Here is a 21,772-nt window from a genome sequence, read left to right on the forward strand (position 1 = left end):
CTGATTGTGGAATTTATATTGGCAGTTATTTTTTATCAGCACTTTGAAAATATTATCCCATTGCTTTTTCTTTTTCTTTTTCATACATTTATTATGGTAAAATAGCCTTAATAAAATTTACTATCTTAATCATTTTTAAGTGTACAGTTTAGGGAATTAAGTGCATTAATATTATTATATAACCATAACCACCATCCACCTCTATAACTCTTCTCATGTTATAAATCTGAAACACTGTACCCGTTAAATAAAAACTTCCCATTTCTCTTCCCCTTCCCCTAGCCCTGGGCAACCACCGTTCTACTTTCTGTCTCTATGATTTTGACTCCTCTAAGTACCTCATATAAGTGGAATCATACAGTATTTTTCTTTTTTGTAACTGGCTTATTTCACTCAGTATAATGTTCTCAAGATCCATCCATTTCGTTACATAATATTGAACAGTGTTCCCATTTTTAATCAACTATATTCCAATATAAAATAAAAAGTTAAAAACAATAAAAACAAACAAAAAGATTGATCCATTTTGTAGCATGTTTCAAAATTTCCTTCCTTTTTAAACGAAATTGGGTCATTTGCAGAGACGTGGATGGACCTAGAGACTGTCACAGAAAGTGAAATAAGTGAGAAAGAGAAAAACAAATATCTAATATTAACGCATATATGTGGAATCTAGAAAAATGGCATAGCTGATCTTATTTGCAAAGCCGAAATAGAGACACAGACATAGACAACAAACGCATGGATACCAAGAGGGAAAGGGGAGGGGGTGGGATGAATTGGGAGATTGGGATTGACATATATACACTATTAGTACTATGTATAAAATAGATAACTAATGAGAACATACTGTATAGCACAGGGAACTCTACTCAGTGCTCTGTGGTGACCTAAATGGGAAGGAAATCCAAAAAAGAGGGGATATAGGTATATGTATAGCTGATTCACTTTGCTGTACAGCAGAAACTAACACAACATTGTAAAGCAAATACACTCCAATAAAAATTAATTTAAAAAAATTAATTAAAAAAAATTTTTCTTCCTTTTTAAGACTTAATAATACTCCACTGTGTGTATACACCACATTTTATTTATCCATCAATGGACACTTGGGTTGCTTCCATGTTTTAGATATTGTAAATAATGCTGCTATGAACATGCAAGTACAGCTATCTCTTTGAGGCCTTGCTTTCAATTCCTTGAATATATACTCAGAAGTGGAATTGCTAGATCATATGGTAATTCTATTTTTAGTTTTTCAGGAACTGCCATAATGCTTTTTTCTGTCCATTTTATGTTCCCACCAAGAGCAGGAAGGCTTCCCCTGGAAGTTGCAAGCCTTCAACAGGCTCCAGAGCTCCAAAATAGTTGAATAGACAGATTCTGCCAGTGTAAATGTTGTCTAGGTGGGGAGACAGATTTATGCTGTGTACAATCTTCCCAGAAATCTCCTATCCCATTGCTTTTTGACATCGATTGCTGTTGATATAAGCCCACTTTCCTTCTAATTGTCATCTATCTTCTATATCTATTAGCTTATACTTTGTTTTGTCTTTATATTTGATATATAAAATATCAATTCAATTTCTAGGTCTAGACTGATTGATTTATTTTGCTCATTACTGTATGTGCACTTTAAATCTGAAAAATCAAGTATTTTATTAATCCTAGACAATATTTTTTGCCATTCTTCCTTTGAATATTGCCTCTCTCTCATTCCCTCTATTCTCTTTTCCTGGGGCTCCTGTTGAATACATTATATCCTCCATGTCTCTCAACTGCTCCTTTATATTTTCAAATCACTTTTCTCTCTGTACTGTGTCCTGGATCAGTTCCTTAAAACTGTCTTTTAATTTACCAATTCTCTGTTTAACTGTTTTTGTTTAGTATTTTAGGGAGAAAGTGTTCTTCCTTTCTTATCACTTTGAGCATCCTTAATACACTACTTTTAAACTAATGTTCGGATTGTTGTATTGTTCTTGTCTTTAGGTAAACTCCCCTACTGATTGCTGATTTTGTTGGCATTTGCATCCCTCTTATGTGTGGGATTTCTAGTTGAAGGTTAATCTTGGGTAGCAGTATCGTTTTTCTTCTTCTTCTCTTCCAACCTCCAGTCTTACATCAGGCAATTTTAGTTCCCATTATCCCACAAGCATCAACATCCTTAGTATCCTCTGCTAGTTTCCAGACCTAGAGCCTGAAGGTTCTCCAGCCTAATGTCTCTCAACTTCAGTCCACCTTTTCACTCTATAATTTATATTCCTCTTCTGGTCCATGAAAATTTCTACTTTTTTTATCATATCTATTTTTACAATTTTTTCTCTTTTTAAAATCTATTACTGTTATATGTCTGGAGCATTTGGAGTGTCTAAAATTATGAATTTATAATGCTATCCTGACTAGAAATATAAACTTATCTTTAATTCTTTGTCTTAATTCATTAAGTAACACCAAAAATAACACAAGTAAATATTAAAGCAGAGAGAAAAGATAAAGGTCATGCAAGCATCATAAAGTCTAACATCAAAGTAATTTTTATTCTATCTCTACTCTCTCATAATAACTGAAGTAGAAAAGAACTGCATAGCATTCTTTATATTAATTATAGAATTATGTAATTTGTGTGTCATACTAAATGCCCAGGAGAACCCAGTGACGTAATGAGAGTCCATGTCTAACTGGTTCTTCCTCAGGGAAACATTCACTTTGGTACTAAGTACTTTCGTATATTGCAAATGCTTTTAATCCTTATACTGTGTTTAGGGATTTTCTATTTATAAGCTCTTCCTGTTACAAATTATATAAAGAAAGTAGGGAAAATGGCAAAGATTGAGTAAATTCTTTATGTACTGATAGACTTAGTTTTCTTAATGTGAGGTACTGAATATTCAGATTTCTTCTCTATTTTTTCTAAACTCAGTGGAAAACTAGTACTATATATATTTTGCTTAATATGAAAATGAGGTTCTGTTTTTTCTATATTTTAAGCAATTTATGAATGGGATTTAAAAAAATCAAAGAGTAAAAAAGCTTATAGACTGAAAAGTAGGCCTCATTCCCATCCTAGATAGCTAGTCCTCTCTTTGGAGGCCACCTTTCTTCCTCCACATAAATAAGTATATGGCATCCATATTTCTATACCTTGCTTTTCCACTTAATATATTTTGAGATTTGTTTTTAATATCAACATATGTAGGTTAACCTTCTTTTTAGTAGATACAGAGTATTCTGTTTTAAGGGTGTGCTGTAATTTACCTTGTCTGTCCCTTATTTATAGGAATTAGGTTATTTCTAGACTTTTGCTACTACAAACCATTATGCAATGAATATCCTTGTGGGTACAATTTTGCTCACAAATGCAAATTTATTGAGAAATGCTGAGCCAAACTGCCTTCTATTGTGGTTATATTGAAATAAATCTTTAAAAACAAGTGCACCATTCTCTTAAACTGAAAACACTTAAAATTAAGCAATGTTGCTTAAATCTACAAACAATCTATACCCATTTTCTTCAAATTTGTAGCCAACCATATTTTTGCATGTGGACAATTTATAATTGATACTTAAACATTCTTACAAACTATTTTATTTTAAAAAACAAAATATTGTCCAAACATAGACATTTTGATCACACATTTTAAGGAAATGGTCAGAAATTAATCCTAATCAGTTACGATTAATCCTCAGAATATATTTGCCCCCCATAATTTTGTGCTTAGCCAATCCCTGGCCTCATCCATTTTTATGTTTATATATTTTAGAACATCCACTATTATTCTGCAGACTAGGAGAGTTACTTGACAAATGTTTTCCCATTTTGAGAAGGCTCAGAATGGCTATATTGCCAGCAACCCTCTTTGTGAGGGTGAGGTGGAGGGATTCCCTCCCCATACAACCGCTGTCATCTTGGCCTCAGCTGTTTTCATGGAGGATGAGCACCAACCTCACGCCTGGGTGAGGTGAGCCAGTGGCCTGTGAAGCCTTCTGAATCAGCACCTCCGCCAACAGTGGAGTCCTAATCAGGTCCTCACTCAGGAGTGGCTAGATCTCTCGAAACAAAGTGGGTGGATAAGCCTCTAGGCACTGGAGGCGAGAGCAACAGACACCTTCTCCTAAGGGAGAGTCCAGGTCATGGGGCTGCTAGGGCTGTGACATCTTCTGGGCGGTTCTTAGGCTGTGTCCTATTCTCCCTTGATGCCCTTAATAAGTAAAGTAACTTAAGCACAACTTATGTTCCTTGCAACCTGAAAGGAACTGACTCAACAGCCTTAGCAAATAGTAAAAGAGGAACACATTTAGTCAGTCAACAAATGGCACTTGGGTGCGAGGGATGTGCAAAGTATTAGGGACACATCAGTGACCAAATAGTCATGGAACTTACAGTCTCTTGAAAAAGGGCAGAAAAAAGTGATTAAGAAAGATAATAGATAATGCTAAGGGCTAGTTAGGTGGAGAAGCATTTGCAATCTGGGATATGCTTCACAGGGATAATCCTTAAGACCTCTTGGTGAATACTGTATGCTAACACATATATAGAGAAAGTAAAAAAAAAAAACAGTACTGATGAACCTAGTGGCAGGACAGGAATAAAGACGCAGACGTAGAGAACAGACTTGAGGACACCGTGGGGGAAAGGTAAGCTGGGATGAAGTGAGAGAGTTGCATGGACATACATAGACTACCAAATGTAAAATGCATGGCTAGTGGGAAGCTGCAGCATAGCACAGGGAGATTAACTCGATGCTTTGTGATGAGCTAGAGGGGTGGGATAGCGAGGGTGGGAGGGAGGCTCAAGAGGGAGGGGATATGGGGATATATGTATACATACAGCTGATTCACTGTGTTGTACAGCAGAAACTAACACAATATTGTTATACTCCAATAAAGATGTGGGGAAAAAAAAGACCTCTTAATGAATTAACTGAGAGTGGATGAGCATGAATGAAAAGAACAAGGGAAGATACACATTAAACTCTAAATTTTCCTGGGTACTTAAACCTAAGAACATCCCTTTTTCTTTTCATTGAATCACTAAGTCCTGTTGAGAAACAGGTAGCAAAAACATTGAGCCCACTGTTTAGCAGTACTCTCCTAGTCTTGGCTTTCTAAATCACCAAGGAAAGATTTGATTATGTTGAGTGTGTTTTAGTTTAGGAAACACTTTATCATATGCCAGGTATCTGGAAATTTCTATTGCATGTACCTTGTATCCCATTGAATCTAATATGGTAGAAATGAGAGTGATGAAGGCAGAGAGTTGGTTCCTGAAGGTCTAGGAGAAATCTAGGGCATTTCCATCACTCAGATGATACCAGTTCCTGTAACGGCCTCTACTTCCCCACATTGTACTGTACTGGCTTCATTGTGCGTGGCTTCTTCTCCCACGTCCTGTGAGAACTACATGAAGACAAGGCCCAAGTACCCTGTTCACCACTTTTGTGGTTTTGGTGCTTTTGAATGGGTGAGTGAAAGAATGAATGAATGACTGAGTCAATCAATCCTGAGGATCTGGCCCTTGGTTGACTCTTCCCTTGAAACACACAGTTTCTCTAACTTCAGCCTGTCTTCTAGGTTAGTCTCAGATTGGCTTTTGGCCCCAAATAATTTTTCAGGTTGTTGGTTCTACATCTGGGTTTCTGCATATTTCATCCCTAATCAGAGCGTCCTCTTTATTTCATTACTCTACTTTTTTTCTGCCTACATTGGGCATCCATATAAGATGAACATCCACATAGGATGTTTGTGAAAATCCTATTAAGATAGAAGAAGGTTTGCTTTCAGAAACTTTTCAGAGTGGACACTCTAGGTTCTATCATCATTAATGTTTTGGGATGGGGGACTGTACCACACCACTTGTGATGCTGTACAAGACTTTACAGTGTCTCAGCTTCAGAGTGGATCTAAAACTATTACATTCTATCTATTTGGAGACCTAGATATCATATTTTACAATGCTTCCTGCAGAGCAATTCAGAGAAGAGTACAATGTATCACTTAAGTACAAAATATTGACTATTTCTATAACGAAAAAGTACAGAGAGTTCCATTTATGTTTATCCTTTCATTGCAAATTGCTGCAACCTGGTCAAAAAATTTTCTCTGTGGCAGCAGGATATCTGCCAGTAAATGAGTCTGTTGAAAGGGCCACACCAAATCCAGCATCATGGGCCAACCCTGACCACAGCTGAGTGGTGTGAAGAGGGCTGACAGCCGCGTGGTCACCACCCAGGCCAGAGAGGAAAGCAGCGTGAGGTGTTAACGGAAAAATCCAACTTCCCCCTCTTCCAAAGATGATGAGTAAAACCAAAATGGAGCACTCCCTGGTGAGTTTTAAAAGCAGCTTTCATTTTTTCAGAATGAAAGCATTTACTAAGCTTTTGCATCTTTATGTCTTTTTCCATATTTCTTTCTGTAGGATAAATGTCTTTTGAAAAGCTCATGCTTGCTTAGTAATAATTATGTGTTTCTGTTGTTTTATGTGAGAGGTTTAGTTAATTATTATAATAGTTTCCTAGGGCTGCCATAGCAATGTACCATGCACTGAGTGGCTTAAATAACAGAAATTTGTTCTGGAGGCTAGAAGTCCAAGAACAAGGTATCGGCAGGGTTGATTCCTTCTAAGGGCTGCGAGAGAGAATCTCTTCCATGCTCCTGCTCGGCTTCTGGGATTTGCTGACGACCTCTGGCATTGATTGGCTTATAGAAGCATCACCCTGAACTTCAGCTTCACATGGCATTTCCCCCTATGGGCTCCTCTCTGTGTCCAAATCTCCCCTATTGATAAGACACCACTTACATTGGATTAGTGCCCACCCTAATGATCTCATCGGAACTAATTACATCTGCAGTGATCCTATTTCCAAATAAGGTCACATTTAGAGGTACTGGGTGTTACCCAGTAACATAATTCTTATGTTACTGGTCAACATAAGAATTGGGGGGAGATACAATTCAAACCATAACAGTCACCAAATTCTGCACAGCAGCATTCTGAAGGGCAGGGTCTGTGTCTTATGAACCCTGGGGTCAGGCATAAGGACTTAAACTTAGTAAGCATTCAGTTAATCGTGAATGCCTTAGAATTGTGGTGCAGAATCACTTCAACAGATCCCTATGACCTAGAGCCAATAAATAGTGTGAGGAGCAGTATTATGAGGAGTGTCCTTGATAACAAAGTTTCCTTGCGGTACGCCGGCCTCTCACTGTTGTGGCCTCTCCCACTATGGAGCGCAGGCTCCAGACGCGCAGGCTCAGCGGCCATGGCTCACGGGCCCAGCCGCTCCGCGGCATGTGGGGTCTTCCCAGACCGGGTCACGAACCCGTGTTCCCTGCATCGGCAGGCGGACTCTCAACCACTGCACCACCAGGGAAGCCCCAAAGTTTCCTTTTTGAAGCTAAGGCCTTGTATTTGCACAACTCTCATTCCGCTAAAGTCTTCAGATTCCAAATAAGTCTTTAGTATCTAATGGAAATAAAGTGGGACCAACTAACTCCAAGGGGAAATGTAGAAAAAGTTGGTCACGGTCAGCTGGGGAAATCTTTTAGAGATTATGGGGACCTAATCTATCTCTACTCCCTAGCAGCTTGGACTTGATGCAAAACAGACACAAGAAGTTGATAGTCAGATGAAATTAAAAAGAAAATTAAGACAAAAAAGAAAAGCTAAACAGTCAGCTTTGTTAATGGGCAAACACGCAATGACCAATAGGGATGTCTAAGAAGAATCGAGTGGAAACTATAGGTTGGGTTAAAGTCTCTTAATCTCCCTTCCCACGTGGGGGAGAGGTTGGCGCTGCTGAGCAGACTCTGTCAAGATGCGGGGCGCAGACTCCCTTCTGCCACGTCGGCCACAGCAAGAAGAGCGTGAGAGCTTGGCTGCTGGACCACACTGTGACTTTCACGAGCCTTAGGTATATTATGTAAGCGCCTTCCTCCAAAAGAAACAACAATAAAAAATTATATTTTTTGACAGTGTTGGTATAAAGATTAATATATTTATAGTATCTATTAAAACATTGCTTGTGATGTGTTCATTTTTTCTTTTGATTTTAACAGCAGTTAAAACATTTTTGTGGGTCCCTGCAAGTATTTTGAGCCAGAGGACCATGGCAACTGTACCTAATGAATAAGTCAGCCCTGCCTGGCCAGATCGGCTCTGCCTCTGAGAGGCAGGCCTTGGACCTGAACCCGGGTGTATGACTTTCACAATGGCAGGAAAGAGAAGAATGTCTATGGTCTCTCTTACCGTCTTCCAGGAGGCAGGCAGTGAAGGCACTGGGGTAGCCAAAGCAACCCGTCCAACTGGTGAGTGAGGCCCAGTGCAAGCTCTGCAGTCTACCCAGTTCCACCAGAGCAGGACAGAGGCTCTGTTCCCCTCCACCTCTGTCGGCTTCAGCCTTCCCCCTCCTTCCTTCCTCCTGTGCTGCTCTCTGTGTTCCTCCTCTCCCCACATACAAGTCAAGCAGGGAAGCAGCAAAAGCAGCCCAACCTGCACTGATAAGGAGGGTTTCCTTAGCAGGGGAGATGGGAATGGAAGGATTTAGAGGAAGATTCTCCTGGGGTCCTTCCGAAGCAAGTCCTGGCTGGAGGATAGAAAGTGAAAGGGAAGGGGAATCAGATCTGCGAAGGCAGTTGAATCTGTTCTAAACATTTTACTAAGCGTTTTACATTCTTCATCATGTCTAATTCTAGAAACAACAGTGCCTGGAGGCATCACCACTGTCACTCCTACAGAGGAAGGAAAGGGGTTGTTAAGTGGCAGAGTCTAGATTTGAGGTGAGGCTTTTCTAGCTCTCATGCCTATATGTAGGATTTTCCTCTGTCCAGATTTAGTTGCCAGTTCAGTTCAGGAAAATTTATAATGGAGATAGAGTGCAAGGAGGAGAAGTTAAAAAAAAATTCCCATGCGTAAGAGATTTGTCTTTGCAGATTGACTCTTTTTTTTTTTTGGTTTGATCATCTTTAATATTTATTTATTTATTTGGTTGTGCCAGGTCTTAGTTGTGGCAGGCGGGCTCCTCAGCTGAGGCAGGTGGGCTCCTCAGTTGTGGCACATGGGCTCCTTAGTTGTGGCATGCGAACTCTTAGTTGCTGCATGCATGTGGGAGCTAGTTCCCTGACCAGGGATCGAACCCACCAGGGAAGTCCCGCAGGGAACTGCGCCACCAGGGAAGTCCCACAGATGGACTCTTAGAAGGTTTAACTGTCGTTCCGTATCTCTCTGAAGGCTCATTTTACCCACAATCCACTACCAGCATCTTTATGACATGCCACTGATAGCTAGTAGAAATTCAGAATCACCTGTCAATCTGGTGATTATCATAACTTTTGCTGCACTAAATAGTGGATTAAGGAAAAGCCCTGGTTTTCAACCACTGGACCACAATCCTCTTTAAATTATATGTTTTTTATTTAAACACCTTTGCTTCAAAAATCTGCTCTGATACTTAACATAGCTTTATAGTAACAAACATTTCAACATATTGTCTGGCTCTGCGAATTCAATTAAGGACTTCTGAGTACATCAATGCCTTTCTTAAACAACAACAACAACAAAAACACCTGACAGGCCCTCTGTTCTCCAAGATTCTATTTGTCTGTTTTTAAGACCCCAGAAAACCAAGTGCTAGACAGGCTCCCCTGAATACCATGATTAATTGGTTACTAAGCACAGAGTTAGTGCATGTAATTTGGTCAGTTTTTTACTATTTGGTTTTCTTTGTAAGTGGCTTTACTCCTTTTAAAGAATTTCTTCCAAGCTCTTTTTCTTCCTTTTAAAAATATAAGTTCAATGACTCGTCCTTGTGTAAGGTGGGAGTTGCAGATGCCCTCTTTTGATTATAAAACACAATATACTTATTCTATTTTAGGGACCAAAGCACTCATAAGAGCTTTGTAAGTTTTTTTTTTATTTTTGTTAAAAATAGGACACTTCATGATGTGTAGGTACTTGCAAACATAAATCTCAATAGGAAAGAATTTTAAAATTAACCTATGAAATAGTCCCAGGATATGAAAAATAGCATACAATAGAGAGAGGACTGTCCCAACATTATACGAGTGTGCTCTCTTTATTCTGACCTTCGGGAACCATGGGGTGAGCTGCTGCTTCTCAGCAGGAACTCCCTGCCCAGGTCAGGCAGAGCTCGTTAGCCATTCCACAAGCCAGAGTGGATTCCCTGCCTCCCGAGATGTTCTGCCTCCCTCTTTCCCCAACATCCCTGGGATGCTTTTAGCTTATCAGCCCAATTCAGTTATATAGATATTTCTGCAAGTATGGTTAATAGATGCTTGATATCACTTTGGCTTAAAAGATTTTCTTTAGCATGAGTAATTGGTAGATCTAGCCTCTAAAATAGGTTATATATAATAAAATAAATTTATATGTTTGATTTTAATCCCATTTCTGGGAACTCCTAAAACTCTTGGAATTTCCTAAGTATAAGCAATGGGAGCATCGTTTGTTATACTATTTGGTATTTTGTCTTCAGTTCCTGAAATTACTTCAGAGCATAAAGGTGAGAGGAGTATCTTGTTATACCTAACAAGCCCCTTTCAACCACACCTGAGTTTATGTTGACTCAGTGACTTTTGGAGATCCTCTAGGCCTGAGGACTAGTTCCTGGGGGGGAAACAACCAGGAGTAGAGAGTTACAACTTAGCCCCACCCGGCGACCTTTAGGGAGGGGAGGGGAGTTGGAGGTTCAATCAATCAAACAATGGCCAATGATTTAATCAATTATGCCTATGTAATGAAGCCTCCCTAAAACCCCAGAAAGATGGGGTTTGGAGAGCTTCCAGGTTGGTGACTACATGGCAGTGCTGGGAGAGCAAAGTGCTCACAGAGGGCATGGAAGCTCTGTGTCTTTTCCAACACACCTTGCTCTATACATCTCTCCATCTGGCTGCTCCTGAGTTATAATCTTTTATAATAATGAACATATGATATGAATACGACTAGATACTCATCTGAATCTACAAATATTCTCAATTACTGCTTAAATCTAACTTTGGTTTTCATTTATTGACAAGCCCTAACTTGTCTGAGCAATCTTGGGACTGCAGGCCAGGTTGGACCAAAGCTGACTGACCAAGCCTCCACGGCCAGATATTCCCTTAAAACTGAAGTCATAGTTTTAAGGTTTTGAAAACATTATCAGTAGATCGAATATTGGCTAGTAATATTCACCCTATTCAAAGTCATTAGCTCAGTGTATCATTGTTTGACTTTTTGACAGTCTTGACTTCTCCCACTCACCCCATACGATACATGGTAGAACCTCTCTCAGTTAAAATGAATTAAAGTTGTGTCTTGAGAATTTCATAAATTCACGTTAATAATCCATTTAATTTCTCTAAATCTCAGAGTGTAAGTCAATGTCGAATTTGTATTTTTCCATGGTGACACCAGTGTCTGAAAACTTACATTAGCTCAAAGGATGAGTCATCAGCCCTTCCAAGTGGTTGCTTAGAGGTACCTGATAAGCAGAAAGTCAGGGAAGCTACTGGATTTGTACCCCTGCTCACTTGATTGAGTAACTTGCTTCCTCTCCGTGCCACCCTCCTCAGCTCAACCTCTGTCAGTCAGGCCTCCTAGCTCACATGAAAAGAAGGATGTGTTTTTCAAGGTTTTGAGTCTGGGAAATCATTTGGTCCCATTGTCCTAGTGGGTCACCTTCTTTAAACAATCCCTTCAAGCTCCCCATTTTGTTTGTTTGTTTGTTTGTTCCTCTTGTTTTTTGGAAGGAGTGCCTAATCAGCTAATCATTATTGTAGATTTCCTGAAAGTGTTTTATGTTTTGAATGTAGGTGAACAGTTACGGAGAAACTGTGATTTGAAAATCAGGCAAACCTGAAAGACCTGAGAGAAACCACCTGTGCTCCCTGAATTCCAATTTGAAAATGTTGACAACAAGAAAAGAGAATCATTTTCCTCCAGCAAAGGAAGGATTGAATTTTCCCAAAGACAACAAGTTTTATAAAAAGCAAACCTTTTGAAAAATGATGGGAGATGTAGGCACTTTTAAGATGTCTCTTGATTTAGGCCTAATCTTTTTGTTTCATTTAGCCCAGGTATGTGGGTTTGAATTATTTTGGTGACTAAATTTATAGCTATTTAAACACTTTAAAATGATTATCTTCAGAGATTATTTACTCTAACTTAGCCCATTTGTATATTGTAACTCGTTATTTCGTTGTGTTCTTTAGTTTTGTTTTGTTTTTTGGACTAGGGATTTTTTTTTTTTTTAATCAAAGAAACAATAAAAGGCTTGGGCCTCTTTAGAAAAGAACAGCATAAGTGAGGGCTCCCTTCGTTAGGTTGTATGTGATGGTGTGAGTTTAAATGTTAGATTTTCTATCAACATCCAGGTTTGAGAACATGTTTCCTCTCTGGGCATCATGGTAGGATGGACCCCCATCTGTGATCTCCTCTACCCAGAGAGAATTGAAGTGTAGCTAAAGAGAATCAAACTAATGAAAAACAGGAGTTTGGTTGCTGGACTATGTAGAAAAAGGTGGAGTCTTAAAAAAAATAATTCTCCCGCCAAGACAGTATTGAGGGAAACTCGTTATTTTCCGTCTGCCTATTTCTTATTCTCAGTGTGAAGTGAAAGCAAAGTTTTAAAACTTTTCTCCACTGCAAAGAAAATAGATTTCAGAAAATCCCTATCTCGAAAATAAAGGAATTAAGAATTATCTGGCTGTGAGGATCTGGCCCCAGCAAATCCCTGTCTCGAAAATAAAGGAATTAAGAATTATCTGGCTGTGAGGATCTGGCCCCAGCTTGACTTCAAGCAACAGCTTCATTGCTTTGCATCAAGATGTGCATGAGAATTAGGCTGCTCTGATCAGCCAACACGCTGAGTGACTTGACATTTTAATAAATAAATAAGTATTCAAACCGTCATAAAGTATCCTTTGAAATTATAAACATGGGAAACTTTATGAGATGCAAGTGGGTGTTAAATGGTCCAGCAAAGCAAGGGCTGAGCAGTTGGTGGGCTTTGAAATTGGAAGATTTGAAACTGGGAGATTTAATATTGGGAAAATTGGGGGAAGTTTTTGGGAAAATTAAATCTACCAAAAGACCATCTTTATTTATATCAAAGGCTTCTGTTTCTTAAAATTTCTAAATTTAGCCCCCTAGTTTGGAAATACAAAGAGATTTGAATTTATTTTTTTCAATTGACTCATGATTAACATACAATACTATATTTGTTTCAAGTATAAAATATAGTGATTCACTATTTTACACATTATGAGATAATTTCCTTTGTCCCCCTGCCTGCACCCCCCTGGCATCCACCCGTTTGTTCTCTGTATCTATGAGTCTATTTCTGTTGTGTTTTGTTTGTTTGCTTGTTCTGTGAATTTCATGTTTATACAACCAGCATGCGTAGGCTACCGTTTAATATTATGGTAACTTAAAAAACTCATTTAAGCGAAAACAACTATTTAGAAAGTTTAACTTTTACTTTAAAAAGATACGTAGGACTTCCCTGGTGGTACAGTGGTTGAGAATCCGCCTGCCAACGCAGGGAACACGGGTTCGATCCCTGGTCCAGGAAGATCCCTCATGCCACGGAGCAACTAAGCCCGTGAGCCACAACTACTGCGCCTAGAGCCTGTGTTCCGCAACAAGAGAACCCACCGCAATGAGAAGCCTGTGCACTGTAACGAAGGGTAGCCCCCAATTGCCGCAACTAGAGAAACCTCGCTTGCAGCAACAAAGACCCAACGCAGCCAAAAAAAAAAAAAAGATATGTAAAAGTTATTCTGTGTATGTTAATGTGTGATACCCAGGAAATTACTAATTGGTAGTTAGTTCAATTTAACTAATTAGATGTTTACTCAGTGGCTATATGTGCCTAGTCCAGGTTATGCGCTATTAGAAAAATTAACATTATGTATGTTGTCCTATCTATGCTTCCTGGGAAGCAAGATATTGGAAATAATTTGGTGTGGAAACACTTTTCTCAAAGCACTGGATAGACAGCATGTATTAAAGTCCCATATTGATTTTGATCAAGTACTAATGTGTGGCAGAGACTAAGCAGTAGGGATAGTTGGGACCTGAGAAGTTTGTGTTATAAGAAAAGATAAAGGTCGACAGTAAAGATGACTTAAGAATATTTGGTAGAATAATTGTTAGAATTTTGGTTGGTAAAGATAGTTAAGGAAGAGTTAGCCAGGGCTTTCCTGGTGGCGCAGTGGTTGAGAGTCTGCCTGCTGATACAGAGGACACGGGATTGTGCCACGGAGCGGCTAGGCCCGTAAGCCATGGCCGCTGAGCCTGCGCGTCCGGAGCCTGTGCTCCACAACGGGAGAGGTCACAACAGTAAGAGGCCCGAGTACTGCAAAAAAAAAAAAAAAAAAAAGAGTTAGCCAGATCATGGCAGAGAAGAAGCACCAGTGAATTCATGAGTTATTTCCCTGATTATCATTTTTCAAAGCATACCTGTATCATGCATCTGCTACTAGTCAGGTTAATGGATCAGTTAATATGTCTTAATGACTTGTAAATAGTAGACTATTCCCGTCTCAATATGTATATTATCCTAGTGGTTGGCTTGCTTAATAAGCAGCTGCTTTTTCTCACCAAGGGCTGTTAGCATGTGTAGCTGGTATTTCTGTACAGTAGCTCTCTCTGTACTTTTGACAGGCTACATAATTTGTATGGTCCAGTGCAAAATGAAAACGGGGTCCTTCTGTTCAAAAATGAAGAATTTCAAGATGGTTACAACAGAGCACGAAACCTAAGTATGGGGCCCTTCTAAGTAAGTGGTCCTGTACAACCATACAAGACACACACTCATGAAGCTAGTCCTGCTGATGGGGAAAGCCAAATCAGTGTAAATGAACTATGATTAAGGCAAAACCTCTACATCAAGGCACAGTCAACTAGTGTGCTGATCATAGATGAGCAACCAGTTAACGGTCATATATATATATACACATATATACATACATGTATATATGTGTAAATACATATTTATAACATAAGTTAACATATTTTAACAAATATACATATATAAATATATATATATGATTAAAATATGTAAAATATAATTCTGAAAAACTCTGATGTGATAGCCTTGGGTGAATAAACTAGAAGAAGGTCACTTGTCACCATCCATAAATCATGTTATGCATCGTGTGAGATATCATTCAACAAATATTCTCTGAGTCTCTGTTCTGTGCCAGATACTTTTTTGCGGTGTGAGGATGTAACAGAGAACAGAATAAACAGAGTCCCTGCTCTCAGAGAGCTTTCATACTATTGAATTTTGGAAATTTTGACTGATTTGCTCAGTCTTTACTTTGTAGTTTTGCTTTCATGTTGAAACCCCTGGCTTTCCTGCCTCTATTCAGACCGGAAGCAAACGTATCAAAACTTGGTTATTCTTGTCACTGTTTAGAACTGAGTAGAAGCAGGACTCTCTGGAAAAGAATGTGCTGAAAGTTTGTCTTTGAGTGGTTTCCAAGCTGATGACACTCCTAGGAGCACTTCCCCTGAGGCCAAAAGTCTCATTTACTATCAGCGATTCACAGGGAAAGAAGACAGCCCACTTATCTTTGGTGAGAGGACAGCTCTGATGATACTGAGTGACACAGGATTGCCCTTAGAGTCCACAGCATCTATCTTACAACAATCAACAACCCTTGCTTTTCCCCTTTCCAAAGAATTTACTGGTCTGGTTTGGCCTTTATGTGCCACATTCCATTCCAGAAGCCCAGCTCAAATGTTCTCAAGGTCTGACCAGAGATTTCTCCTCCTCTCCCCGGGCTGGTACAACTTGACCGCTGCTTGACATCAAGGTCAACTGGAGACTGGGAACAGTTATGTAACTGCATTATAAATTGAATTAGAGCTGTACATGAGCCCAGACCAAGTAACCAGGGCAGCTCCAGGCAAGAGCAGCAACGTGTCCCCAGGAGACAGCATTGGAGGAATCACTTTATGAGGAAAGGAAATAATGTATCACAGGCAAAAAATAATCTCTCCCCAGTCCCACCCAAGTCTGGGCAGGCTGCTGCCCTGTCGAGTGAGGAACAAGAAAGAGGCACTGAGTGCAGAGAGAGCTGGTAGCAGTGTGGCAGTGGGTGTTGAAGAAGCACCATGCATAATACACACACACAGAATGAGAGAAAGAAATCAGTTTTAATATCAGAACAGACGCCACCCATACAGGAGAACTAAGAAGGCTTACTCATGGGGAGGGGAAAAGCTTCTGGGTGTCATCTGTGCTCTGGAGGATGGGCAGGAGAGCTTACTGCAGGACAGTCCCCCTGCTACCAGGGACCAGTTGTTCTAGAGAGAATATGTGCACACAGGTCTTAAAGGCTGGGGCTGAAAACTCTTTTGATGCTTCTGATGACCCAGGACCTTCTCCCCCAAAGTAAGATGTCGTGCTAGAGAGAGGGGAAAATAGTAGCTGGGCTTTTTTTTTTTTTTTTTTTTCCACAGGCGAATGAATACAGAGGTAACTTTTGAAATGATAAAAGGTGCTGGGACCGTATTATGACCTTGGTCTATGCTACTAGCATGACCATCTTCAGAAACAAATGAGGAGAGGCAGAATACTGTAAAGCTGAAAGCTTGAACTGTGTAGTCCACTGATGGGACCTAACCCGTACTCTCATCTCTTACTAAGTGCTTGACATGTGGCCAGGTTCTTAAATCCCTTCTAATCTCTAGCTTAGGTAATTATCGTACCTACCTCAAAGGGCTTTTGTGAGATTCAATGGAGTCAAATGCAATAGTGTTTGAAAATTACTCACATGGAGACTTGAAAATACTAACAAAAATAGCTAATAATTATTGAATGTTTTAAATGGCTTCTATGTATTAATCCATTTAATTCTCACAGTAATCCTGTGAAAGACACAGAGAGGTTTAGTAAATTACTCAAGTTTGCACATCTAGTAAGTGTCAGAGCCAGAAGTTGAACCCAGGCAGTAGCTTTCCCATTCATCTTCTAACCTAGGATGTGTTAACGAAGGGATTGGGGCTCATGAAGTTATATATGTATAAGAAGTAGTAGGTTTTTATACAGCGCCTCAGAGGTGTTTATTGCCCATGTATATTTTCCACTAGAATCAGTGTTCTGTAGACGTTCCCTCTGAATGTGTGCTGAGGTGGCCGTGTTTTCACATGTAAGTGTGAGCAGAGGATGTTGCTCTTTTGCTGTATCCCTGGAATAGGGCAAAATGACTATCAACGTATAGTAATTTAGGAGGCCATATGGCACAGTTGTTAAGTGCATGAACTCTGCTGTCAGATTGCCCAGGTTTTCTTCCCAATACCAGCAATTATTAGCTCTGTGCCTTGGACAAGTCACTACACATACCCAGCCTCAATTTTCCTTACTACAGAAAGGGATAGCGTACTAGTACTTACCTCCTGGGCTTGTAGTTAAGATTAGATCCGTTCGTACATGTAAAAGGACTTAGCACAGTACTTGGCAAATCTTAACTGTTCCATCAGTGTTGACTGTTATTGTTGATTTTTCTGCCATTCACCCTGCCAGGCCCAGGGATACAGCAGTGACAGGTCAGGCCGCTGCTCTGATGGTTTTTCCGTGAAACCAAAAACCAAGTAAATAAACAACAAAAACGTAGATTGTGAAAAGTGTTATTGAGGGCAATATACTACAGACTAGCTGAGAAAATGGCTCTCTGAGGTGGTGACAGTTAAGCTGAGGCTTGAGGAATCAGTGGTGAGCAGGGGACAGAGTACCCAGAAGAGGAAAAGTAAGTGCAAAGTCCCTGAAGCAAGAAGGAACTCACCACATGCAAGAAACAAAACGAAAGCTGTGGTGGTTTGAGAACAGTAACAGGGGCATTGGCCAGGCTGGAGCCAGGGCTCACCTAGTTCTGGTGAGTAGAGGAAGGCAACGTCCCATCTCCCTCAATTCTGTTTTCATCCATTGATTGACATTGGGCCTGAGGAACATCCTGGAACTGAAACCTGTTTGCCTATTGGGATTCAGTCACCAAATGTGTCAGCTTATTGAAGCGGCCCCAACGAAGGAAGAAAATCTTTAAAAAGTGGACCCAAACCAGTAGCGAGCCAGAGCACTGTAGGAGACTCACGGTTCCAGGTTAAATATGATAAAGGACCCCATAAGCCATCTTGACCCAGGTACCCTTGTGTTGTGTTTGCTCCCCTGGAAGAAAGGTGTGAGTGTCCACTGAAAGAAATGCAGCATTAAGTACAACTGTGGCTATTGGGACTCAGATATCCTTACTGGGAACCCCTCCCTAGCACCATGCTAGGCTTAAAACTGAAGTGCTCCCTTGTCACTTTGTGAGCCCTAAGGCACAACCATCATCCAGTTTCTCCACCATGGGCACCATGAATGGGAACCATGGATTTACAGCTCTGTGAAAGGGGCCGTCACAGTGTGAATACAGTTTTAAGAACAAGTTTTAACTTCAGAGACTCCAAAGCACTGGTTTGGCTAGCCAGCATTGGCAAGAGATAGCAGAGTCTGATTCGGGGGCACGTGCTCATCCCCATGAATTCCTGGAAATATTTAGACTGGCCTTCTCACACTTCAGCAGGTGGGAGTTTAGAACCACCATACACATTGGTATAGTAACATTAAAAAAGTGGTCACATTTCAGACAATTTTAAATACATCTGTATATTCATATTTGAACCGAGAATCATTAGATAGGTGAACCCTATCAGGCCATCTCATTTCCCTTTGAAAACAAGTGATTTTCTAATCTCACCTTCAATTTGTTTCCTTATTGGACTTCCTAGGAAGCGATAACGAGAGAAGAAAAGCTGATGTTCAGAAAGTAGACCAGAAGCATGAGAGCCAAGGTCTCAGTCTCTCATCTGAGTTAGATGGAGATGGCCAGAGGGGGTACCACTTTGCTTCTGGTAGATGCCATCCCAACACTCCACTCAACTCCTACACTTGGTTTGTGGCACCACATCTAAGATGAGTTTAACATACCTGACATGGTGTGGAGACACGTTTTATTGCTCTTTCTTCAAAAATTGCTTCTCTGGCATCATTTACCAGGTACTCCTGGTCCCTAGACTTCAATGGCTGTGCTTTCCCCCAGAGACCAGTACCTGATGATTAGATTACATTATTTGATTTTTGAGAGTTGAGACTGCTTAAACGAACTTGATCAAGTAATGTTTGCTTGATACACTTTACACTGTACTTACAAGCCCCTTTCATTTCTTTTTTGACCTTCTCGAATACCATATGAGAAGGGAAGACAAGCAAGTATTATCCTTATCCAATGGATGAATAAAATTTACCTTCAAAAAGTTAAGGGACATGCTCAAAATCTTGCTACTAGGAAAAGGCAGAACCAGAACTTGCTCTAGATTTTCTGCTCAAACTTCTCTATTTTTTGCATAGAGTTAAGACACTTTTCATCTACCCAATGCAAACGACCACCATCATTCCCCTAGGAACTGCCCGAGTTTCTCATGGCAAATGCCACTTAAAGATACTTACATTTTATTCTCAACCTCTCATCTTCCTCCTCCTTTCCAAAATGGAAAGGAGGTCACCTTGCTGACCACTAGACATGACATAATGCAGAAAGCTCAGAGCTGGAGATTTGGAAATTAGGAGATTCACCCTTTTCTACAGGGCCTTCACAAATGCCACAAATAAAGTACAGGACGTCTTATTTTTCTGAGAGGAACTTACAGTCTAATCTTCTCATTATTTGGGGGCCTAATGAAGCAAACTCCCTCTGCAGTTGTCTGAAATGCTGGCCCGTGACGGGCTCTGCAGGGGTAAACAGCGTCCAGCAAGCCACACCACTCTCAGAGTATGTTTTCTCATCTGTGAATCATCAGGTCCTAAACTGAACTGAAGCAACGCATGTGCAATCAGTTCTTACATTACTGCTCCCCTTTGCCCCAGGTCTGGTCTTTTTCCCAGTCTGTAGTCCCTTCCTGGCTCCAGACAGACAACTCCAGGAAACTCCAGGTACCCCCTCCCCCATCAATGCCCTGTCTAGGCCCTACAGATTTCAACCCTGAAACAAAGTAGGAAAAGCCATGGAGACATGTTAAATGTGACACTGCCACCTGTGGCGTTTTCTTTTTTTTAAATTTTCAACAGGGCTTGAATATACAGTTAGAGCTTAATTGGACAATAACTTTTCTCTCTCTGTAGGATCCTAGCCAGTGCTTTGAGCAACAAGAAGGCAGTTCATTGCCAAGTTTGTGTGGTGATTTAGGGGTAAGTGGGAGAAGGGGAAGAAAGGCCAAGTATCATAAGGTGTGATTTAATTTTTAAAATGCTTAGGCTGCTTTTTATAAGAATATCCATTTAACTGGATTTCTTTCTTGCTGACAAAAGAGGCAATTGCTGTATATAAAATAAATCTGATTAAAACTCTTTCTCTTTTCCTGTCAAGGTGAAGGATACAGACCCCAGGAACAACACACATTTGGGTTCCTAGTGTGTGCAAATGATTGTTTATGGGACATTGGACCCAATGTCAAGACCCACAGAAAGCTCTTGTGCTGCCCTGTAAAAGTAGAGAGAACAGGGCTTCCCTGGTGGCGCAGTGGTTGAGAGTCCGCCTGCCGATGCAGGGGACATGGGTTCGTGCCCTGGTCTGGGAAGATCCCACATGCCGCGGAGCAGCTGGGCCCGTGAGCCATGGCCGCCGAGCCTGCGCGTCCGGAGCCTGTGCTCCACAACGGGAGAGGCCACAACAGTTAGAGGCCTGTGTACCACCAAAAATAAAAAAAAAAAAAAGAGAGAACAGAAAGCTTTTCCTGAGGCATAAAAAGTTTATTTTCTTTCTTATTCTCTTTCACAGTGGTAGCTATTACTTTGTAATTTTCTTGGCATTTTGTTGGCAGCCAAAAATGACGGAAATAATATCCCTTGCTTACACTGTTTAGTTCCGATTCATTTTGTTTAGCTCAAGTTGCCTCGTACGGTAAAGGCAGCAGCTGCTAGACCTTGTGCAGAGGTCTAAACCAGAGCAAGTTCTCTGAGCAAGTCCTTAAACAGAAAGGCAGAGCAAGTTCAAACCCTTCCCTTTCCTTTATCCTTAGCAGGGTTTTTAGAAGGCAGAAAATAGCAAGAAATGAATACAGCTTTAGTGATTATCATTGAAGTCTTTTCTCCTCAGTGTCCAACTGAGTAAACAACCTCCGTAAAGCCAGTGAAGCACCGTTTCGTACAGTCGTATCTGCGCGATGCTATTTGGACAGCGGGTCATCACGAGTCACGGACACAGGTCAGGGTATGGGGCCTGAGATAACGAAGTGTCTGAGGACGGATGCAGTCTCCCAGATCTGGGGCAGGTGTGAGGAGTCGCCAGGAGCCAGGGACCATTAAGTCGATGGCTTAATCAAAACATGGAGTCAGAAATCCAGGCAGGGACACAGAGGTCTGGGCATGTGCCCAGTCATCAAGAGAAGTGGTGGCCTTTAAACCAGGAGGCACAAGTGCCAACAGACAAGACTGCTGAATCTGGGGACCCGGGGTAGCCAACAGATAGAAGCCAGCAAATGCGACATGAGAGAGGCTTAGCTTCTATGTGAGAAGCCACTTCTCTGCAGCCAGAGGACGTTCATATGCTGCTTCTGTTAAACAGAGAAGCATTAGCCTTGTGCAGCTTGCCTAGAGCCTTCAGATGCAGACAAGCAGATGGGATCACTGATGTGGGTTATAGTATTGGGTGGAGAAATGCCTTCCTGAAAATGTAAAGCACCAATTCGTGCTCTCTTTGTTTAATGAACTTAGTAACTACGTTATGGAGAAAT

This window comes from Grampus griseus (assembly GCF_964374135.1).
Source record: "Grampus griseus genome assembly, chromosome: 3".
NCBI classification, from domain to species: domain Eukaryota; kingdom Metazoa; phylum Chordata; class Mammalia; order Artiodactyla; family Delphinidae; genus Grampus; species Grampus griseus.